Below are 12,068 nucleotides of genomic sequence, written 5' to 3' on the forward strand. Positions count from 1 at the left end.
ATGCCCATGTACCCACGGGGGAAGAGTCAAACAGCATGACATCAATGCCTTTTTAGCCAGACAGTTGAGGCAAAAGGGTCAAAAGGGGGTCTGTGAGCCTCAAATTCCTATTGCAGGGTCAGAGACCTGCATCATCAATACACAGGTCTCTGGAGTTTGCTTTGCGCTCTCAGCTGCACATGATCTTATGTGCAGCTACTACAGCACCCTGGAAGTCCTTCAGGGAATACAGGAACTAAATGGTAAAGAAACTGTGAGCACGAGATGCATCACAATTAATTGGCGAGGCACATGGTGTTGAGAGTGCAAGTGCTATCAGAAGGGTAGGGCTTTCAAACCAGGGTCTGGAGGTGTGCTCCATGAAAGCCCTAACCTGGACCTATTCCCTTTACAGGATGTGGTCCAAGAACACAGGTAAAAACTTGGTTGCCTGCCATGGAACATCTGGTGTCAGCCCTCATGCTGGTTGGGCATATCTCCCCCTTTGTGCACTAGTGGGAGACAGTTGGCTGTTTGTCCCCCCCAAGGTTCAATGGCAAGTACCAGTTCCCAAAGGCAGCTCTGTGTGGTGGGGGGAGTAGGCATCTTGGCAGAATCACATGCTGCTCCTGTCTGTCATGCTGCACTGGACAGCGAAAAAGGCTGGAAGCTGGACTGGGTAGAGCCTTGTAAGGTAAGGGAGGGCCCAACCACACTTCGTTCTGCCTCTTATCATTTCTTCCACCTATGCTATCTGCAGTCTGACCTTTGTCTTCCTCTTACTGACCTACACACTACTGGTTAACCAACCTCTTCTTACACTATCTAAACTTGTATATATATATATATATATATATATATATATATATATATATATATAGTGATTGGTTCTCAGTGAATGTAGGTTTGCGGCAGGGGTGTGTGATGTCTCCATGGTTGTTTAATTTGTTTATGGATGGGGTTGTTAGGGAGGTAAATGCAAGAGTCCTGGAAAGAGGGGCAAGTATGAAGTCTGTTGGGGATGAGAGAGCTTGGGAAGTGAGTCAGTTGTTGTTCGCTGATGATACAGCGCTGGTGGCTGATTCATGTGAGAAACTGCAGAATCTGGTGACTGAGTTTGGTAAAGTGTGTGGAAGAAGAAAGTTAAGAGTAAATGTGAATAAGAGCAAGGTTATTAGGTACAGTAGGGTTGAGGGTCAAGTCAATTGGGAGGTGAGTTTGAATGGAGAAAAACTGGAGGAAGTGAAGTGTTTTAGATATCTGGGAGTGGATCTGTCAGCGGATGGAACCATGGAAGCGGAAGTGGATCATAGGGTGGGGGAGGGGGCGAAAATTTTGGGAGCCTTGAAAAATGTGTGGAAGTCGAGAACATTATCTCAGAAAGCAAAAATGGGTATGTTTGAAGGAATAGTGGTTCCAACAATGTTGTATGGTTGCGAGGCGTGGGCTATGGATAGAGTTGTGCGCAGGAGGATGGATGTGCTGGAAATGAGATGTTTGAGGACAATGTGTGGTGTGAGGTGGTTTGATCGAGTAAGTAACGTAAGGGTAAGAGAGATGTGTGGAAATAAAAAGAGCATGGTTGAGAGAGCAGAAGAGGGTGTTTTGAAATGGTTTGGGCACATGGAGAGAATGAGTGAGGAAAGATTGACCAAGAGGATATATGTGTCGGAGGTGGAGGGAACGAGGAGAAGAGGGAGACCAAATTGGAGGTGGAAAGATGGAGTGAAAAAGATTTTGTGTGATCGGGGCCTGAACATGCAGGAGGGTGAAAGGAGGGCAAGGAATAGAGTGAATTGGAGCGATGTGGTATACAGGGGTTGACGTGCTGTCAGTGGATTGAATCAAGGCATGTGAAGCGTCTGGGGTAAACCATGGAAAGCTGTGTAGGTATGTATATTTGCGTGTGTGGACGTGTGTATGTACATGTGTATGGGGGGGGGGTTTGGCCATTTCTTTCGTCTGTTTCCTTGCGCTACCTCGCAAACGCGGGAGACAGCAACAAAGTATAAAAAAAAAAAAAAAAAAAATATATATATGCTTTACCTACACTTCACTTTTGTTTTTCTTCCCATACTTTTACATTTCACATGCCCTGGTTCAGTCCATTGCTAGCTTGTCGACCCCAGTTTACCATATTGTTCCAGTTCACTCTATTCCTTTCAAGCCTCTCACCCTCCTGTATGTTCAGGCCCTGATTGCTCAAAATCGTTTTCACTCCATCCTTCCACCTTTAGGTTGGTCTCCCGCTTTTCCTTGTTTCCTGCACCTCTGACACAGACACACACAGGCACACACACACACACACACACACACACACAGTGTGAATTGTGTGCATGGGTATATGTGTATGTGTCTGTGTGTGTATATGTGTGTGTACGTTGAGATGTATAGGTATGTATATTTGCGTGTGTGGACGTGTATGTATATACATGTGTATGGGGGTGGGTTGGGTCATTTTCTTTCATCTGTTTCCTTGCGCTACCTTGCAAATGCGGGAGACAGCGACAAAGCAAAATAAATAAATGAATTAATAAATATATATATATATATATATATATAGGGGAGAAAGAATACTTCCCACGTATTCCCTGCGTGTCTTAGAAGGTGACTAAAAGGGGAGGGAGCGGGGGGCTGGAAATCCTCCCCTCTCATTTTTTTTAATTTTCCAAAAGAAGGAACAGAGAATTGGGCCAGGTGAGGGTATTCCCTCAAAGGCCCAGGCCTCTGTTCTTAACGCTACCTCGCTAATGCGGGAAATGGCGAATAGTTTGAAAGAAAAAGAAAAAGATATATATATATATTTCTTTTCTTTCTTTCAAACTATTCGCCATTTCCCGCATTAGCGAGGTAGCGTTAAGAACAGATGACTGGGCCTTTGAGGGACTACCCTCACCTGGCCCAATTGTCTGTTCCTTCTTTTGGAAAATTAAAAAAAAAAATGAGTGGGGAGGATTTCCAGCCCCCCGCTCCCTCCCCTTTTAGTCACCTTCTACGACACGCAGGGAATACGTGGGAAGTATTCTTGCTCCCCTATCCCCAGGGATAATATATATATATATATATATATATATATATATATATATATATATATATATATATATATATATATATATATATATTAAAATTTATTAAAAAAGGGGGTGACTGTATTGTTGACTGGTTGGTAAGGTTACTTAATGTATGTATGACTCATGGTGAGGTGCCTGAGGATTGGCGGAATGCGTGCATAGTGCCATTGTACAAAGGCAAAGGGGAGAAGAGTGAGTGCTCAAATTACAGAGGTATAAGTTTGTTGAGTATTCCTGGGAAATTATATGGGAGGGTATTGATTGAGAGGGTGAAGGCATGTACAGAGCATCAGATTGGGGAAGAGCAGTGTGGTTTCAGAAGTGGTAGAGGATGTGTGGATCAGGTGTTTGCTTTGAAGAATGTATGTGAGAAATACTTAGAAAAGCAAATGGATTTGTATGTAGCATTTATGGATCTGGAGAAGGCATATGATAGAGTTGATAGAGATGCTCTGTGGAAGGTATTAAGAATATATGGTGTGGGAGGCAAGCTGTTAGAATCAGTGAAAAGTTTTTATCGAGGATGTAAGGCATGTGTACATGTAGGAAGAGAGGAAAGTGATTGGTTCTCAGTGAATGTAGGTTTGCGGCAGGGGCGTGTGATGTCTCCATGGTTGTTTAATTTGTTTATGGATGGGGTTGTTAGTGAGGTGAAAGCAAGAGTTCTAGAAAGAGGGGCAAGTATGAAGTCTGTTGGGGATGAGAGAGCTTGGGAAGTGAGTCAGTTGTTGTTCGCTGATGATACAGCGCTGGTGGCTGATTCATGTGAGAAACTGCAGAAGCTGGTGACTGAGTTTGGTAAAGTGTGTGAAAGAAGAAAGTTAAGAGTAAATGTGAATAAGAGCAAGGTTATTAGGTACAGTAGGGTTGAGGGTGAAGTCAATTGGGAGGTAAGTTTGAATGGAGAAAAACTGGAGGAAGTAAAGTCTTTTAGATATCTGGGAGCGGATCTGGCAGCGGATGGAACCATGGAAGCGGAAGTGAATCAATGGGTGGGGGAGGGGGCGAAAATCCTGGGTGCCTTGAAGAATGTGTGGAAGTCGAGAACATTATCTCGGAAAGCAAAAATGGCTATGTTTGAAGGAACAGTGGTTCCGACAATGTTGTATGGTTGCGAGGCGTGGGCTATGGAGAGAGTTGTGCGCAGGAGGGTGGATGTGCTGGAAATGAGATGTTTGAGGACAATGTGTGGTGTGAGGTGGTTTGATCGAGTAGTAATGTAAGGGTAAGAGAGATGTGTGGAAATAAAAAGAGCGTGGTTGAGAGAGCAGAAGAGGGTATTTTGAAATGGTTTGGGCACATGGAGAGAATGAGTGAGGAAAGATTGACCAAGAGGATATATGTGTAGGAGGTGGAGGGAACGAGGAGAAGTGGGAGACCAAATTGGAAGTGGAAAGATGGAGTAAAAAAGATTTTGTGTGATCGGGGCCTGAACATGCGGGAGGGTGCAAGGAGGGCAAGGAATAGAGTGAATTGGATCGATGTGGTATACCTGGGTTTACGTGCTGTCAGTGGATTGAATCAGGGCATGTGAAGCGTCTGGGGTAAACCATGGAAAGTAGTGTGGGGCCTGGATGTGGAAAGGGAGCTGTGGTTTCAGGCATTATTGCATGACAGCTAGCGACTGAGTGTGAACGAATGGGGCCTTTGTTGTCTTTTCCTAGTGCTACCTTGCACACATGAGGGGGAGGGGGATGGTATTCCACGTGTGGAGAGGTGGCGATGGGAATGAATAAAGGCAGACAGTGTGAATTGTGTGCAAGGGTATATATGTATGTGTCTGTGTGTATATATATATATATGTGTACATTGAGATGTATAGGTATGTATATTTGCGTGTGTGGACGTGTATGTATATACATTGTGTATGGGGGTGGGTTGGGCCATTTCTTTCGTCCGTTTCCTTGCCCTACCTCGCAAACGCGGGAGACAGCGACAAAGCAAAATAAATACATAAATAAAATATATATATACATATATATATATATATATATATATATATATATATATATATATATATATAGTCTTACCTTACTAACTTTCACACAATCCACTCAGCTCTGCACTCAACTAACAATTGGAAAAAAAAAAAAAAAAGCCTCAGCAAACACTGCACTCAAATTGCCCCCTGCTGGTGGCCTGTTAAGGGTGAGGCACTAAAGCCTAAAAAAGCAGTAGTGGAGATCACTTGTTATGGCAACTCTGTTGCCATGGTCACTCCCTTGAGGGAGTTCCAATTGGAACAGGAGTCACATATATAAATAGATATATAGATAGTTATCCCTCTGTATAAACACCTGAATTTTTTCTTCCCAAATGCCATCATCTGTGCTAGACTTTTTTCTTTTTTTTTTTACCCAAAACTTTTAGGGGTTTTAAAGTCACTAACAGAGAAGCTCCCTAATATCCTTTCTGTTTTCTCATTACATAGTTGCACAGATGTTTCATTCCTCTCCAAATAACTCAGGACACCAAAGCGCAAGCTAAGTTCATAATTCTTGCCCCTGCAAAGATTACATTCAGCGTCTTCATTGTTGTGCCTTTCCCTATCATTCAGGTGGACACCATTGCTTTTAACTTTGAATAATGGACCATAATGGATGATATGTGGTCTTAATTTTCTCCTCAATACTCAAATCTATTTCCAAGTATTGTTACTTATAGAATATCTTCTGCTTAAACTTCTTCCTCTACATTTTTTTGAGTCCTATGCTGTTTAACAAATTCAGATACTTCATCCATTTAAGAAAACACATTTTCTAAGTTTCTGATAATTGGAAATCTAGTGGTACAACTTTAATCAAAATTTATAGACTGAAACACATGTAACTGTACACGGAAAATACCCAAAAGTAACTGCTCGTCGGTTTAGAATCATCAAAGCTACCTCTGGCAAATTCTTCAGTTTAGAATCATCAAAGCTGCCTCTGGCAAATTCTTTGGTTTAGAATCATCAAAGCTACGTCTAGCATATTCTTTAAGTTTTGGATGCTTCAAATAATGTGTTGTAACTACAAAAATACTAATGGACGACTGGTCTATCTGCTTTTCAACTAAATGATATCATGGGTGATTGCGGTACACTGACTACTGCTCAAGGTTATACAAGTTTAAAGTCACGTCTGACAAGGATCATCATTGGGGAAGAAGAGTAAATTTAATGAACTTCTTACTCTATAGGAGTCTGCATTTCCCTGCAATTAGAAACATTATAGATTTGGACTGCAGGAACCTTAAGAAAAGTCCCAAGTAACACCAGGGCTTTCTCAGAAAAAATGGTCCACGGATAATCATAAAGAAATATAATGAAGTACATCTGGGAAACTTACAGTAATACACTTGACAAACTTCTAAAAAACAATCTTACGAAAAACTTACCTAACCTCCTTAGCTGTCATTATCTTAATGTTTAGAATTATGGTCAAAACATTCTTGTCTAACCCTAGGTTAAGTGCCATGCAAACACAACTAAATGTATAAAAATAAAATATACAGACATTCAATCCTTGGCAGACGTGGAAATTATTGTAGTATTTCTACTATAACTTTAGCTATCAAACATAGTAAGGTGGGGCTTCTAAAAATTTCTTATCATTTACATTTACCTACATATGCACTAACATTCATTTACCTAAAATATATAGGCCTCACTATGAATGCCTTACTTCATTCAATAAAACAAATCTAGAATTCATGTTGTTTGTAATTCTACATATTCACAGTACTCTAGCGCTGCAGAACAAAATTAATCTATCCAACCTCAACAGCAATGTGGAACCAAAATAAACTAAGAGCTAAATCAATAACCATAGCTAAATTTAATGGGTCGCTCAATGGGTGAATTATCACATCAACATCAAGTGAATCATCATTTTTTTCAATCTTTCCATAATGTTTTTGGATTAACTACACAATAGCACCACTCATGTAATCATTTCAAACTGTTCAATCATCTTTACAAGAGTATTTTGTAATGACTCAAACCTGTGTTTACTTGACCTCAGGTCTGTAATTTATCAACCTTTCTACTTAGCGTGATTTCCTCATACCTTCTATCCATTTCAATACGCTTTTACTAGAATATACCTCTACATGCAATCGGAATCGTCATTACGTTTACTTGACCTCAGGTCTGTAATTTCTCAACCTTTCTACTTAGCGTGATTTCCTCATACCTTCTATCCATTTAAATACGCTTTTACTAGAATATACCTCTACATGCAATCGGAATCGTCATTACAAAGACTCCATACCCAAAGACGGGCAACCCGTAACAGCTTTTCACTCTGAAGGAAGGCTGCTTTACCTGGTGTACCGTCCTGCACTGTACTAGGTTTTATACACGTTGCTGGACAAGTCCATCTATCAAAAGATTTCATTCCTCGACTTGTACAAAAATCTACCAGCTTTTTAAGCCTCGCGATTTCGGTACGAGGCGATCTAAAGATACACAACTGTAGGCACTAAAGTACACACACACAATAGTAATGATAAAGCAACAAGGGAAGAGACAGCGGGACCTGTGAGGACCGGATGATAAGGATTCCTTCTCCCTCACAAAACGTGATACTCCCACCACCATTGTTTACCCGACATACATGTATATCCTTAAACCTCCCTAACTTAACGGGTATTACAGAATTTCACCTACCGACTCATTACACGTTTCCTTCTCACAAAACACACATACGTGCATGAGCTGGGGAAGCAGTGAAGCACAAAGAACTCTGGTGAGGGCCTGACACTGCTCCGTCGAGTGGGGCACCGGTAACTTGTTATGTTTATTTCCATGTTATTTCTCAGTCTACCTCGAAAATGGAGAGATAATCCCTCACTCTTATCTATCAACTACCCCTCCACAACCTCCTGATGGGAATAACTTACGTACTTTACGAGCGAGTAGAGACTTGCTTAAATAGATGACGTATTTTCCTTCTGTAATATGGCTGTTTGTGATGGTGCGTAATGGCGAGCGCGCACCCGCGTATCTCAAACCCAAAAACGCACCATGCGGTCCCGAGGCCTGACACGTTTTGGTGACGAGATCCATCTCCACCAGCACCCGCAGCCGCCGCCACCTTCAAATGGCGTAACCGAGAGCCACCACATTCACCTTCCTCATGATCTGTGGTATGTTTTTTTTTTCCTAAAACGTATCCTAGATGTAGTTTACTAAACCATGTATTATTATGCTACTAAATATAACGAATGGAAGAGATGATTTAACATTCTAAACTTGTGTAGACTCAGTCGAGAGGTAAATCCAAATTTTCTGTAAAGCATGTATAGCCAGTATAAACTATATATAGAATTTATGCACACCTATTTTGGACTTCGAACTTTATTTTTTTCCTTGTGCAACACGTCCTCATTCATGTATATGAATGATTTTGTGTTAGGCGCAACATAAACGTTACCGGGAGTGCTCGAAAAAGGGCAACCTGTTTAATGGCGACTCCCGGACGACATGGCAATGAGTATTTACTCTTCACTAAGAAACACCAGGGATATTACCCAAATAAGTTTCCCTAACTTTTAATCTAATTATAAAGACAACTAAGAATCTTTACATTGCTACACGGTTCATACAAATTAAAACTTGAAAGCTTATGGAGAATACAGAAGTTACAATGGTCCCCTCGACTACATTTTCATGGGTCCCATGTCGATCCGGGAGAGCCATTCCAATCATTTCCAGTGGATTCCGTGCATTATTTCCGAATTGGGCACTTCAGTGAGAAAAGCATTTGAGCAAGAGTAGTACTACTTATGTGGGTATATTGACATTAACGACTAACGTTACCGGTTAAGCATAGAATAGCATTGTATCAAGCACAAAATAAACCTTGTGTACCCTCTTCAGTGACCTGCCCTGCGTTCGCTTGTAATTACCTATATTATAGGACATATAACTTGTTTATAAAATACAGTAGATAAAATGGAAATTTTTATATTATTACACTTTGTCGCTGTCTCCCGCGTTAGCGAGGTAGCGCAAGGAAACAGACGAAAGAATGGCCCAACCCACCCACATACGCATGTATAAACATACACGTCCACACACGCACATATACATACCTATACATTTCAGCGTATACATATATATACATACACAGACATATACGTTTATACACATGTACATAATTCATACTTGCTGCCTTTATTCATTTTCGCCGCCACCCAGCCACACATGAAATGACACCCCTTCCCCCGCACGCGCGCTAGGTATCGCTAGGAAAGGACAACAAAGGCCACATTCGTTCACACTCAGGCTCTATCTTTCACGTATAATGCACCGAAACCACAGCTCCCTTTCCACATCCAGGCCCCACAAAACTTTCCATGTTTACCATAGACGCACCATAGACGCTTCACATGCCCTGGTTCAATCCATTGACAGCACGTCGACCCCAATTCGCTCTATTCCTTGCACGCCTTTCACCCTCCTGTATGTTCAGGCCCCGATCGCTCAAAATCTTTTTCACTTCGTCCTTCCACCTCCAATTTGGTCTCCCACTTCTCCTCGTTCCCTCCACCTCTGACATATATCCTTTGTCAATTTGTCCTTACTTTTTCTCTCCATGTGACCAAACCATTTCAATACACCCTCTCTGCTCTCTCAACCACACTTTTTATTACCACACATCTCTGTTACCCTTTCATTACTTACTCGATCAAACCACCTCACACCACATATTGTCCCCAAACATCTCATTTCCAACACATCCACCCTCCTCCGCACAATACCTCGCAACCATATAATATTGTTGGAACCACTAATCCTTCAAACATACCCATTTTTTCTCTCTGGGATAACTTTCTCGCCTTTCACACATTCTTTAATGCTCCAAGAACTTTCGCCCCCCCTCCCCCACCCTGTGACTCACTTCCACTTCCATGGTTCCATCCGCTGCCAAACCCACTCCCACATATCTAAAACACTTCACTTCCTCCAGTTTTTCTCCATTCAAACTTACCTCCCAACTGACTTGTCCTTCAGCCCTACTGTACCTAATAACCTTGCTCTTATTCACATTTTCTCCCAGCTTTCTTCTTTCACACACTTTAGCAAACTCAGTCACCAGCTTCTGCAATTTCTCACCCGAATCAGCCACCAGCGATGTATCATCAGCGAACAACAACTGACTCACTTCCCAAGCCCTATCATCCACAACAGACTGCATACTTGCTCCTCTCTCCAATACTCTTGCATTCACCTTCCTAACAATCCCATCCATAAACAAATTAAACAACCATGAAGACATCACACACCTTTGCCACAAATCGACATTCACTGGGAACCAATCACTTTCCTCTCTTCCTACACGTACACATGCCTTACATCCTTGATAAAAACTTTTCACTGCTTCTAGCAACCTGCCTCCCACACCATATACTCTTAATACCTTCCACAGAGCATCTCTATCAACTCTATCATATGCCTCCTCCAGATCCATAAATGCTGCATACAAATCCATTTGTTTTTCTAAGTTTTTCTTACATACTATGCATGCATTCCACCAATCCTCAGGCACTTCACTATGAGCCATACATATAATGAATATCCTCACCAACAGTCACCCCCTTTTTTAATAAATTCCACTGCAGTACCATCCAAACCTGCCGCCTTGCCGGATTTCATCTTCCGCAAAGCTTTCACTTTGTTTAACAAATTATTCTCCCTGACCCTCTCACTTCACACACCATCTCTACCAAAACACCCTATATCTGCCACTCTATCATCTAACACATTCAACAAACCTTCAAAATACTCACTCCATCTCCTCACATCACCACTACTTGTTATTACCTTCCATTAGCACCCTTCACCGATGTTCCCATTTGTTCTCTTGTCTTATGTACTTTATTTACCTCCTTCCAAAACATCTTTTCATTTTCTCTAAAATTTAATGATACTCTCTCACCCCAACTCTCATTTGCCCTCTTTTTCTCACCTTTCTCTTGACCTCCTGCCTCTTTCTTTTATACATCTCCCAATCATTTGCACTATTTCCCTGCAAAAATCATCCAAATGCCTCTCTTCTCTTTCACTAATAATCTTACTTCTTCATCCCACCACTCACTACCCTTTTCTAATCTGCCTACCTCCCACGCTTCTCATGCCACAAGCATATTTTGCGCAAGCCATCACTGCTTCCCTAAATACATCCCATTCCTCCCCCACTCCCCTTACATCCTTTCCTCTCACCTTTTTCCATTCTGCACTCAGTCTCTCCTGGTACTTCCTCACACAAGTCTCTTTCCCAAGATCCCTTACTCTCACCACTCTCTTCACCCCAACATTTTCTCTTCTTTTCTGAAAACCTCTACAAACCTTCATCTTCGCCTCCACGAGATAATGATCAGACATCCCTCCAGTTGCACCTCTCACCACATTAACATCCAAAAGTCTCTCTTTCGTGTGCCTATCAATTAACACGTAATCCAATAACGCTCTCTAGCCATCTCTCCTACTTACATACGTATACTTATGTATATCCCTCTTTTTAAACGAGGTATTCCCAATCACCAGTCCTTTTTCAGCACACAAATCTACAAGCCCTTCACAATTTCCATTTACGACACTGAACACCCCATATACATCAACTATTCCCTCAACTGCCACATTACTCACCTTTACATTACTCATCTTTGCATTCAAATCACTCTTCACTATAACCCGATCTCGTGCATCAAAACTGCTAACACACTCACTCAGCTGCTCCCAAAACACTTGCCTCTCATGATCTTTCTTCTCATGCCCAGGTGCATAGACACTAATAATCACCAGTCTCTCTCCATCCACTTTCAGTTTTACCCATGTCAATCTACAGTTTACTTTCTTACACTCTATCACATACTCCCACAACTCCTGTTTCAGGAGTAGTACTACTCCTTCCTTTGCTCTTGTCCTCTCACCAACTCCTGACTTTACTCCCAAAACATTCCCAAACCACTCTTCCCATTACCCTTGAGCTTCGTTTCACTCAGCCAAAACATCCGGGTTCCTTTCCTCAA

At 41.7% G+C, this 12,068-nt stretch overlaps 2 protein-coding genes across 7 annotated transcripts in view; one reads left to right on the forward strand and one right to left on the reverse strand.

The window, feature by feature from the left end:
• rin (ras GTPase-activating protein-binding protein 2) overlaps positions 1–8,080 on the reverse strand; it is a 51,216-nt gene extending 43,136 nt beyond the window's left edge. For 2 of the 5 annotated variants that reach the window (XM_071657129.1, XM_071657126.1), the window contains exon 1: positions 7,935–8,071. The gene's annotated coding sequence lies outside the window, so the exon portion shown is untranslated. Of the gene's footprint in view, positions 1–7,701; positions 7,835–7,934 lie in introns of those variants that run through there. The other 3 variants (XM_071657125.1, XM_071657128.1, XM_071657127.1) reach the window with 3 other exon arrangements.
• Positions 8,081–8,108: 28 nt separating this feature from the next.
• LOC139746192 (uncharacterized) overlaps positions 8,109–12,068 on the forward strand; it is a 185,024-nt gene continuing 181,064 nt past the window's right edge. For both annotated transcript variants that reach the window (XM_071657115.1, XM_071657111.1), the window contains exon 1: positions 8,109–8,180. The gene's annotated coding sequence lies outside the window, so the exon portion shown is untranslated. The remainder of the gene's footprint in view (positions 8,181–12,068) is intronic.

This window comes from Panulirus ornatus, chromosome 64 (genome assembly GCF_036320965.1).
Source record: "Panulirus ornatus isolate Po-2019 chromosome 64, ASM3632096v1, whole genome shotgun sequence".
Classification (NCBI taxonomy): Eukaryota; Metazoa; Arthropoda; class Malacostraca; order Decapoda; family Palinuridae; genus Panulirus; species Panulirus ornatus.